Genomic DNA, 12,921 nt, shown 5'->3' with positions numbered 1-12,921 from the left:
AATTGTTGCATCTGGGTGGCAACTGAGAGTTGGATGTGGGAGAGGGGAAAAACGTGTTTTCCTACATACGAATATATTTCTTGAATATTTTACAATGAGCTGTATTCATGCATTACTTATGTGTTAAAAGAAAAAATATATGGTGCATAGGCGTTGAGATATAATTGAAGGAGCCTGAACTTTAGAATCAAGCAAACTTGTCTTCTGTAAGCCTGGTTGTTTCCTTCTGGCTGCAGGACTTTAGATAAGTCACTGAAGCTCTCTGAATACTTTGTCTGAATTTATCAGTTCTTAAAATGAGAGTAATCACATAAAAATAAATATGTAAATGTCAAGTCTTTAAACCTAGTAGGTTTGCAGTAAAATCATTTATGTTCCTTCTCTTGGGGAATAGAAGTAAGGCAGAGGTAGGGAAGAGAACTCTTAGTGACTTGATCCAAAATATGTTTTACAAAGATTTGTTTGGCAATTCTTAAAAAAAACTAAAATCCATTGGCATGGGTTTATCTTTTCTTATTTCTTTTCTTATCTTTCTATTTTTTCTTTTTTTGGTGTAAACAGAGGCCCTGTAAAATTGAAAACTTTTTCAATGAACTATTTGTTCCTCATTTTCAGACATGACCTAGCTGAAAATCTGGACAAAAGAAAGAAAATTCCCCAGGGAAGCACATAGCTGTGTAGCTTTATTTGATACTCTCATAATCAGCACTGTAGCGAAGCTCCTATGGAGGCCTTCTCTCTAACTGCCTTTCACCAGGATTGTTTTCCTTTCAGGTTTCTAAGCTACCACTACAGGTATTGAAGTATAACCAATTATTCCTCAGTAAGTTGAAGGATATAGTTCAGTTAGAGCATAAAATGTGGTCATCACAAATACCCCATGAGGATTTCTCAAAGTTAAGATGGACATTCTGCATTTTCCCAGAATATAACTGATATTCTGAAAAGATATTCTCACATGATATCCCCATAGCTGCCTAGTCAAAGCCCAGTGCTCCTAGTTTGGTCAATCAGAATAACCTTTATGTTCTAACACATCCTCCTAGGGGATAATATTTGGGTGTGACCCACTTGGTGATAATAATAGTAACAAACCCTACAAATATCTACAAAAGGGAAATGAGACCATACCTGTTAAACAATCTTCCCACTAGGGTTCTCTCATTCTGTGTCTTTGTCTTCATCTTTTCTTCAGACCAGAAACTATCCTGACTGATTCTCCAGATCTTGGTGGTACCACAGTGAGCTCTGCCTTGAGAAGGCAGGAGATAGGTGTCAACCTTTTTGGTGTTCAGTGTGCTATCAAGTCATGCCACCACTACCCATACTGGCTTCCAAAGACTTAGCAATAGAGATTTTTGTAGTCAGTGATAAAAGTAGATAGGCTGAAGTGCAAGAAATATTAAGAAAGCAACTGCTGTATGTCCCTTAGTGCATCCTACAAATCATTTAACATCCTACTCTGAGAATCCACCTTTTCAGGCCCCTTTATGTGTGCTCTATGCTTTGGGATGAGCACTAAGTTTATTTAAAGATCACACAGAGGTGATCCAAGGTCCAAAGCACTGTGTTTCTTAGAAAGTAAAGAAGCAGAGGTAAGCTGCCAGAGGCTATGGAAGCAGGGAAGATGGAATAGACCGGGTAAATTACATGTCCAAGGCTGAGACCTCCGTCACTACTTTAATCTTGTTCTTTTCTTTCTCCTGTATTCAGCCTAACCATTGCACTCTTGTTTCCAAGGCCTCACTAGATTCTCCTCGTAGACCTGAAAAATTGTGTGAAGGTATTGCCAACATCATATTGTCTAAGAGAAAGCATATTAGGCTAAATTTCTGGCTGAGAGTCTTGCCTTCTAGTTATCCTCTTCAATTAACCCTTGTGGTTTATCATCTGTCATTTGGCTGCTCTGTGCCTCAGTAGTTCCTCCCATAGATCTGACAAGACAGATTTGTAAAGAAGCATGTGCTTTCTGACCAAGATGGAGGTAACAGGGTATATACTTATCCTCCTGACTGGAACAACTAAAAAAATAGACAAAATACATGAAAAAAAAGGCTGTCAAGACACTGGACATCAAGCAATAAAGACAGTGATCCCTGAGAAACAAAAACAAACTAAGTGACTGCTATAATTGACCAGCTTACTGCAGAACATCTCCAGGCTGTGGTGCATGAAGGGAGACCAAGGCAAAGCTGAGAGGTCTCCCTGAGTTAAAGAGATGAATCTGGGTGTTTGAAGAAGCCAATGAAGTGGCAGTTTACAAGGGAGAGTACTGATATGGTTGGGCTGTGTCCTCACCCAAATCTCATCTTACACTGTAGCTCCCATAATTTCCATGTATCATCAGAAGGACCTCCTGGGAGGTTCTTGAATCACGAGGGTGGGTCTTTCTCATGCTGCTCTCATGATACTGAATAAGTCTCATGAGATCTGATGATTTTATGAAAGGGGAGTTCTGAGGCCTCCCCAGCCATGTGGAACTGTGTGTCAATTAAACCTCATTCCTTTATAAATTACCCAGTCTCAGGTTTGTCTTTATTAACAGTGCGAGAACAGACTAATATAGTAAGTTGGTACCAGCAGAGTGAGGTGCTACTGTAAAGATACCCAAAAATGTGAAAGCAATTTAGGAATTGGGAAACAGGCAGAGGTTAGAACAGTTTTGAGGGCTCAAAAGAAGACAGGAACAGGTGGGAAAGTTTAGAACTTCCTAGAGACTTGTTGAATGGCTTTGAACAAAATGCTGATAGTGATATGGACAATAAAGTCAAAATTGAGATGGTTTCAGATGAAGATGAGGAGCTTGTTGGGAACTGGAGCAAAGGCAACTCTTGTTATGCTTTAGCAAAGAGACTGGTGACATTTGCCCCTACCCCAGAGATCTATGGAACTTTGAACCTGAGAGAGATGATTTAGGGTATCTGGCAGAATATGCTTCAGAGGGAAGCAAAACATAAAAGTTTGGAAAATTTGCAGCCTGACAATATGATAGAAAATAACCCATTTTTCTAAGGAGAAATTCAAGCCTGCTGCAGAAATTTGCATAAGTAATAAGGAACCTAATATTAATCACCAAGACAATAGGGAGAATGTCTTCAGGCCATGTCAGAGAGCTTCACAGCAGCTCCTCCCATCACAGAACTGGAGGCCTAGGAGGGAAAAATGGTATCTTGGGCCAGGTTCAGAGCCCTCCTCTGCTGTGTGCAGTCTCTGGACTTGGTGCTATTCATTCCAGCCATGGCTAAAAAGGGCCAAGGTACAGTTCAGGCCATAGCTTCAGAGTGCAAGCCCTAAGTCTTGGCAGCTTCTACATGGTATTAAGTCTGTGGATGCACAGAAGTCAAGAATTGAGGTTTGGGAACATCCACCTAGATTTCAGAGGATGTATGGAAACTCCTGGATGTCCAGGCAGAAGTTTGCTTCTGAGGCAAGGCTGTCATGGAGAAGCTCTGATAGGGCAGTGCAGAAGAGAAAAAATGTGGGGTTGAAGTCCCAACACAGAGTCCCCACTGGGGCACTGCCTAGTGGATCTCTGAGAAGAGGGCTACCATCCTTCAAGCTCCAGAATGGTAGATCCACTGACAGCTTGTACTGTGTGTCTGGAAAAGCCATAGACACTCAACATCACCCTGTGAAACCCAGCAAGAGGTGGTCTGTACCCTTCAATGCCACAGGGGCAGAGCTGCCTAACACCATGAGAGCCCACCTTTTGTATCATTGTGCCCTGGATGTGAGACATGGAGTCATAGGAGATCATTTTGGAATTTTAAGATTTAATAACTGCCCTGTTGGATTTTGGACTTCCATGAGGCCCGTAGCCCCTTCATTTTGGCCAATTGTTCCCATTTGGCATGGGTATGTTACCCAATGCCTGTATCCCCACTGTATCTGGAAAGTAACTAACTTGCTTTTGATCTTACATGCTCATAAGCAGAAGGGACTTGCCTTGTCTCAGATGAGACTGTGGACTGTAGAGTTTTAAGTTAATGCTGATGTGAGTTAAGACTTTGGGGGACTGTTGGGAAGGCATGCTTAGTTTTGAAATATGAGGAAATGAAATTTTGGAGGGGCTGGGGTGGAATAATATGGTTTGGCTGTGTCCCCACCCAAATTTCATCTTGAATTGTAACTCTCATAATTTCCACATGTCATGGGAGGGACCTGGTGGGAGGTAATTGAATCATGGGGGTAGGGGGCTCTTCCATGCTGTTCTCATGATAGCGAGTGAGTTCTCATGGTATCTGATGGTTTTATAAAGGGGAGTTCCCCTGCACACACTCTCTTGCCTGCTGTCACATAAGACGTGACTTTATTCCTCATTCACCTTCCACCATGATTGTGAGACCTCCTCAGACATGTGGAACTGTGAGTCAATTAAATCTTTTTCCTTTATAAATTACTCAGTCTTAGATATATCTTTGCTAGTAGCACCAACAGACTAATACAAGTACTACTGAACAGAGATGCTCAGAGACAGAAACTGGAAAGTCTGTAGAGAGTCCCCATGAATATTCAGTTGATTACTGATCAGAGCATTCATGTGAGAAAATTACCTTGAGCCAGGAAAACGATCACTCAAAGGATTAGAGGGAAAAGTGTCTGAGGCTTACAAAGGGCTGGGAATAGTGCTGATTCCCACCAGCCAGAATGAAAAACTTCATAAGTCATGGGACATCAAATAGAGAACTAATACGGGTCTTGCTGAGTGAGGCATAGTTAGCCCTAGACTAAATGCTGTGCTGAAGGTCTTACCTGAAAGCTTAAAAGCAAGAGCTAAAGAATCAAACTGTTTCTAAGTAATGTAACCTTGACAAAAGTTTGTGAATGTTTTTAGGAATACAAAAATATTTCCGACCTAAGGTACATTCACCATGTCTAACGTCCAATACAATGTTACCAGGTGTTTTGGTAACCAGGGAGGCAGGGAAATATAACCCATAATGAGGGCAAAAAATAAGTCAATTGAAACTGACACAGATATGCCACCGATGATGGCATTAGTAGTCAAGGATGTGGAAAGCATTACTATAACACTATTCCATATACTCAACAAACCTAAGTAAATATTGATTATGCCACAAGAGACAGTAGATAAAAAAATAAAAATTTTAGTGATAAAAACTGCCCGAGGTGAAAAACATACTAGATTGGTTGGTTAGATTAGAGATTGAAGAAAAAAGGTAAGGAACCTGAATAGAAACTATCTAAAATGAAACAGAGAGAAAAAGTGTTGAAAAAAATAAGTAGAGCATCAGTGAACCAAGGGACAACTTGTAGGAGCCAAAGATTTGTGAAACTGGAATCCCTAGAGGAAGAAATGGGAAAGAGGTCAGAAAAATATTTGAAGTAATAGTAGCTGAATGTTTCCAAATTCAATAAAAACTACAGCCTACAGATCCAGGAAGTTCAACGAAACTCAAATACAAGTAAACCAAGAAAAATACGCCATGAAAAAGCGCAATAAAATTTCTTAAAGCTGGTGAAAAAGATAAATTCAGTCAGCAAATAAGTACCTTACATACATACTAAGGAATAACAGTAAGGATAACAGATTTCTTGTAAGAAACTATACAAGCTAGAAGACGATAAAGCAACATCTTTAAAGTACTGTAAGGAAAAACAGTCAACCTAGAATTCTTTATCTCACTAAAAAATCTTTCAAAGGCAAAGTCAAAATAAAGACTTTAAATACATGCAAAGGCTGAAATAATTTATTACCAACAGCTTTGCACTATAAGGGATGTTAAAAACAAGCCTTTTATGCACAAGTAAAATTATACCAGATAAAAACATAGCTCTACACAAAGGAGTAAAAAGCTCCAGAAATGTTTACTGAAAATAAATGAGATAGGAGACCAAGTTAACCTATACCCGGAAGAAAAATATCAACCAAATCCAGGACATGGAATATTTTTTATTTCTCCTGACTTAATTCCTTTAAGAAAAAAATCCTCTATATACTTACTAGAATGGGTAAAATTAAAAACATTAAAAATGCAACATGTTGACAGGATATAATTCAGCAAAAACTTTCATACATTCTTGGTGAAAGTGTAAAGTGATAACAACACTTCAGAAAAATTTTTGAATAATTTTAAATAATGTATCTTATATTTACATACATTTTTACCATAGAAACCACTAATTTCAATCCCAGATATTTACCCCAGAAAAACAAAAGCTTGTATCTATAAAAAGATTTAAAAGAGAATGTTTATAGCTTTACGGCACCTTTATTCATAATAGCCTCAAACAAGAAACAATTTAATCAACAGCAAATAACTCAACAAATCATAATATATCCATACAATAAAATAATATTTAGCATTAAAAAGGAATGAATTACTAATGCAACCACATACGAATAAATCCAAAGACATTATGCCAAGTCAAAAAGCCAGACACAAAAATGATGTGTACTTTATAATAATGTTTATATAAAGTTCTAGAGCAAGTTCAAAGCCAATCTATGAAAAGTGATTGCCTCCGAGGTGGGGAACTGACTGGATAAGGCTATGAGAAAACTCTCTCCAGTGATAGACATGTTCTCCATCTTGATAGGGGTGTGGGTCACACAAGTGTATATACTTGTCAAAAATTAACTCTATGATCCACTTAGATTCATGCTTTTCATGATATATAAATTATACAATAATTTTAACAGGGGAATGTAGGGGAAAAGGCATTACCATCAAATGATAGACCCTGTATAGATCCCAATACAAAATAACAAAACAAGAATAACAATAAGACCTGACTATAAAACAACATATTTGAGACAGACTGTTAGATGATGTCAAAGAATTATTGTTAATTTTGTTCTAGATGACAAAACTGTATAAGAAAATAATCTTCATTTTTATTTTTATATGAAAAGTATTTAGGCAACATGGCAAGATTTTAGGAATTTGCTTTTAGATGCAATTTAAGAAGTTAAAAAAGGAGGGCTAGTTGGAGCAAGTGTAGCAAAATGTTGGTATTTGTTGAATCTGAGTAATGGGCAAATAGAGATTCATTGGAGTAAATTCTCTACTCTGTGTGTGTGTGTGTGTGTGTGTGTGTGTGCATGTGTGTGTGTGTGTGTGTCTGCACGCACGCGTATGTGCTCCATTTGGTCTGGAGGCTACTTATCAAGCCCATGTCTGGAGCTCTTTGGAGGAATGTTTCCTGGCTCTGTTCTTTCTAGTGACATGACTCACATTACCATATTCTATATATTTTACTTTATTTTATTGTATGTTTTTGTTTCGTTGTTTTGTTTTCAGAGATAGGGTCTAACTATGTTGCCTAGGCTGGAGCACAGTAGCTATTGGCAAGTGCAGTCACAGCATACTGCAGCCTCAAACTTCTAGCCTCAAGCAATCCGCCTGCTTAGTTTCCCAAATACCTGGGACTACAGGCACATAACATCATGCCTTGCAATATTCTCTGTATTTTAGATAGTGCTTTCGACTCAGGCTGAAGTGAACCTGGACTCAAGGTTTATTTCACACTCCTTATGTCCACACTTTTTGATCATGCACCCTTATCAGTTAAAAAAAATATGAGCAAACACTTGGAATACATGTATACTTATTTATTTATAAATTTTACACACGCACACCAATGTTCTAATATATTTTGTAGTTGATTAAAGCAAGAAATTTATATTAAAATATGGGATAAACGTAAAAGAAATACTACTTTTCTAACTAATCTTGTAGATTTATAATATCATTTGTCAATATCTCAAAACACAATATATGTGTATACACTATGATATACAGAGGCTGCCCACTGACACTAAGCATGCTCTAAGTCTTTTGTCTGTAGGAGTCTACAGACAAGTTGTCATCCAATGTGGCAGGGCCTGATCCTCCCCTTTTATCACCCTTGCTTCAGGCCATTCACGTAGACATTGATTTCTTCATCTAAAAATGTTTCGCTAGAGAATGATTGCTCCTGTTCTCCCAAGCCTCCCCTGCCTTCCTCTGCATCCTCACTTAGCCATGTTCCTCTGAACCTTGGACACCATCCTTGCTGGACTCTCTGCCTCCCCTCTTTAATCTCAATGCACTGTACCATTGAATCAAACCTTCCATGATTCCATATTACCCACAGAAAAAAGTCCCCAGCACCTCTACCTGGCAGACCATCCTAAAACTCTGCTTCTTTTCTGCTGCTTCCTTCTGCAATCATTAGTTTCTGTGGTTTCTTTATTGCACCCAAACATTCTGGGCACATCCCTGTATCCTAAATTTTTAAAGTATTTTTCCCTCTGTCTGCAATGCTCTCCTCCCTACCTTCCTTAATGATCCTTAGATTTAAGTTCCAGTTTGGACACCCCTCTCTACAAGGCATTTTTAGACCACCCTTATTGGTGAGAATTTCTTCTCCTAAATGCCTACAGTAGTTATTAATATTTTCTCTCATTTTGTTTTTTTAGACCACAATTTCTGCTTCTTCTATATTCTTTCTCTAATCTACATACAATATAGATGCTAAATAAATGAATTAGCGAATGAAGAAAAATAACTGTTATCTACACTTGTCTCTGGAGGTCCGATCTTATCCTGGTACTTTTTTTCTAAAAGGACACAGAGCTGTTTCTCAGCTTGTCTCTCAGGACTTCTCTCCGGCCCAGGGTGTAGGGTAAGCTGGACTACATTGGAGGCAGAGCTTGCCTACCTCGTAGGGATGGATCTAGTATCTATGTCCTCTGAAGAAGTGTATAAGAGTAGAGGAGATTCGAATACTGACCCTAGTGGAGCCAGGATCAGATCATTGAGGTTAGGGGAAGAATTAAATAAAAGCTCAGATACTGATGTGAGAGGAGTAATGTTAGGGAAGGTGTGCTTTGGACATTACTTGAAGGGGAAATCATGAGACCCAGAGGTTACTTGTTGTTTCTTCATTTCCTTTCATCACGGAGAGATGGATGATTCCCTTGTAGGTATTTTGCCTACCAACTGAATAGTGGTTAGTGTACGTGTGGTGGGACAGAGTAAATAACCAGGATTTTTTTCTAGGTAGAGGAAGAGTAATAGAGAATAGAACGTGTAGCTAATTAATTTAAGCATTTCTGTTTAAAAATGAACTCTATTTAAAATAAGAGCAGGCAGACACAATACTAATTACCATGAGTATATTAGGCAGATCCAATTTAGTGCTTACAGGCCCAAGTTGGTTATGTCTTTCTTTATTTGAACATTAACTTGCTTTAAATGCTTAACCTAATGTGGAATTTCTTAATTTATTAAGTATTTATTAAACATATAATTTGTGTTTAACATTGATAATACAAAGAACTTTTATTAATATCTCTGTGAATCCTATTTTAATCTTTCCTAATGTAGACTCGAAAGGTAATTGGGTAAATATGTATTTTAGATCTGCTGCTTTAAAATTGATAGGTATATGAGGATACAGTAAGTCCAAAAAATGAGAATGTAGTATCTATATCAATATCTGGGGTCTGGGGACCTGGAGTAAGGGCAAATTTGAAAAAAGAAGAGGAAGCATTTTAAGAGACTGTATCAGAAAGCAAAGAATGGGTAGGAATGTATCCACCAAGCAGAAGATGCAACTTGCCTAGAAAGGATCTAAAAGCAGGAGAGAATTAATGGATTTTCAAGAAATGGTCATTGCAAACAGGAAAGGCCTAGGGTCTTCAGCTTGACAGATGAGCTGGGAAGAGTGTGAGCACAGGTAGCAGATGAAATTTTAATAAGAGAAAGAGAAAGAGAAAGGAGTAGCATTTGGTTGTGTGCCTGACTAAAGTCAAACTGAGAACTGTGTCAAACAGTCACTATATATTTATAACTAGCCCACCTATGCTACCACATAAACAACATATTTGTATTTATTTTATTTAAATATTTAATATATTATATTTCTTTTTTCCATTAAAAATAAGATTGGCCCTCTAAATGGCCTGATCATGGATGTGCTGCAAAGGCATTCAGAGGGATGGAGACCACAGATGTGAAGGGAAAGTGAGACCGTACATACGGAGGACTGTATAAAGCATATGTGCGGCTTAGAGGATAATGTAAAATGTATATCCGTACAACTGTCTCCTGGGTCAAGAAATCAAATCCAGCCATCACTTAGAAGTTCCCTCCATGCCTTCTTCAACTCCACCCCTCTCCCTCAGGAAGATATCTTAGATTAGGGTTCCCCAGCTGTCAGGCTGTGGATGGGTAACTGTCCATGGCCTATTAGGAGCCAGGCTGCACAGCAGGAGGTGACTAGTGGGCAAGCAAGCCTTGTAGCCTGAGTTCTGCTTCCTGTCAGGTCAGCAGCAGCATTAGATGCTCATAGAAGCGCAAACCCTATTGTGAATTGCACATGTGACGGATCTAGGTTGAGTGCCTCTTGCAAGAATCTAATGCTTGATGATCTGAGGTGGAACATTTCATCCTGAAACCATCACCCTGCCCCACTGGTCCATGGAAACATTGTCTTCCATGAAACCAGTTCCTGGTGCCAAAAAGTTAGGGACTGCTGTCTTACATTATTGTAAAAACATTATAATTTTGCATTTTACACTTGAGCTTTTAATTAATCCTGAATAAAATTTACTTTTTGTTCATTCATTCATTTAGCATCTATATTATGCCTAAATTTGAGGTACAACCCATTAAAAAAAGATTATTTTTTTCTTATTTGCACACTCAGTTGTCCTTGTACCATTTATTCATTTATTAAAAAGACTGTCCCACTGCTCTACATAAATCAAATGTCCATTTGTGTTTATATCTGTCTTTAGGCCTTGAATTTATTCATCCTGCTTTAAAGAAACACTTTAAAAGTTTGTTGATTTAAGCCTCTGATTATTTTAGCTTTCCTTTCTTGAGCATTTACTCTGAGGCCATTCCTGTGTTTGACAATCACAGGTGGACAATCTTCATTTTGTCCTCACAAGAACCCTGCATGGGTGTTCCTATTATTTTCCCCATCTCACAGGTGGTTCAGGGATTAAATAACTTGTCCATGGTCACCTCACTAGTTAGTGACAGTCCAGATTCCAAAGTCTGTCCTCCTGTACTCTCTCTGAAACCCAGACACCAATGGCTAGCAATTCTGTCTCTAACCACTTTGGTTACAAGCTTTTAGGCAAATCATCCTGGATCATTCTGCCATTTTAAATATGTGACTTGCTCACTATGTCTATCTATGTCTATGAAGATGTGTCTGCTGATTGGATTTTAATTCTTTGTCTCTTTAAAGAATCAAATATCAGTTAGCTGCCAGGCAGCCAAGTCCCAGGCTGTCAGCCATGTGCTCTTGCCAAGGGTTCTTGGCTGGGTCTGGGGTTTTCCCAAAAGAGTTTGATACTTGATACTTACTCTTCAGCCTAATTTCCAACCTGTGATGCCTCCCTGAGCCCACACAGGTAGTTGATTATGCAGCTTTTTCTTTGTGTGCAAGGAATGTTCTGTCATCAGCCCAGATTTACTCTTCTCAAGGGTGTCAGTGAGAGACAGCAGCCTGTGGAAATGGGAGAACTGACTGGAGGATTAGAAATGGATCCTTGGACTGACTTGCACTGCTTGGATTGCCAAGCAAGACTGAATTTTCAAATGGAATAATTATATAAGGTCTGTTTCAGAGGAAAAATCTGGTTTATAAAAAAGAACAGGTTATGGGCAATGCCATTCACACTGAATTCACCAAATCCTTAATTATGAAATAGTCTCAGAATGTTGGGAATCACTTCTGGGTAACCCCACTTACACAATAGTTCCCAAAGCTGGCAGACACACTGGTATAAAATTCTCAAGTAAGGTCAATAAACAACATGTGACTTCATTGCCTTTCTCTGAAATATCTTACTCATTCTGAATATGAAGAATTTGGATAATCTTTCCTGCTGAATCAACACATTGCAGATGGATATTACCACCATGACCCATCTACATGGCATGGCAGGTACTGACATAGCCCCCATGAAGTTGCAGGAGGGAATGACGCAACATGTGACTTTCGTGTTTAAATATTTTATGCTTATTTGTTCTGGAGCTCATACCTTGAGATATGGTGGCTAAGGGCCAGCAGCATTTTAGGAAGATTAGTTCAGGTTTTGTCCCCAAGTCTGTGTGATGCTCAGTGGTCCCCAACTACACGTCTTTAGGTTTACTGACAATCTGTCAGCAGCAAGATGACTTTAGCTCTTAACACAGATGGTGTATTCTGCTGGAAAATGTGGTACACAATGGCAGGCCACCGCTTGGGTGTGTAGTGATTATTTTCTCTTTCATAGAAATCAGGTCCTAGTTTTCTTGAGGGGTAGATAGCATATGCCTGTATTTATTGACCATTTATGTCACCAGATTCTAAATTCCTCACTGCATGTCTATGACATGAAGATGCTTTTGATATACCTCATGCCTTTTCACCTTTTAAAAACAATTGTCACCACTCTCAGCATGGGTTCGGTTGTCACCACTCCCAGCCTGGGTTCGGTTCCAAGAATGACCTCGAATGATTACGTAAGTATTGGATTTATTTATGAAAAGGAAAGACATAGATTCCCTCATGGAAACATCCTGAATTGCAGTGACACCTCCTCTTCAAAATCAGCTGCAAGCTAAGTGTTTATTTCAGAATGTCCTGGCACTGGAGAAAGCTGAGAGAATGAGGAAAGAATATTCTGTCAATTTAACATGTTCTGCACTTACATATAGCTAGTTCCATGAAAAGACGTTTCTTAAAGTCTGAATTTTTGCTGTTAGTCCCAAAAAGTTCTGGCACAGATTGGTTTACTGTAAATGGGACTCAAGGAAATCAGTGAAAACCTGTAACATTATATTTTTGAAGTGATCTTTAACAGATAGTGTCTAAATTTATAGAGAATGTGTTGACAGCAAGAAAATTGGCATTGATTAAAAATCTGGGAGAATGCAAGTTATAGATAGACAGCTGCTAGGATGTTTCTCT

This window comes from Sapajus apella, unplaced genomic scaffold (genome assembly GCF_009761245.1).
Source record: "Sapajus apella isolate SASKATOON/1434 unplaced genomic scaffold, GSC_monkey_1.0 scaffold1, whole genome shotgun sequence".
NCBI classification, from domain to species: Eukaryota; Metazoa; Chordata; class Mammalia; order Primates; family Cebidae; genus Sapajus; species Sapajus apella.
Note: the sequence above shows the minus strand (reverse complement) of the source record.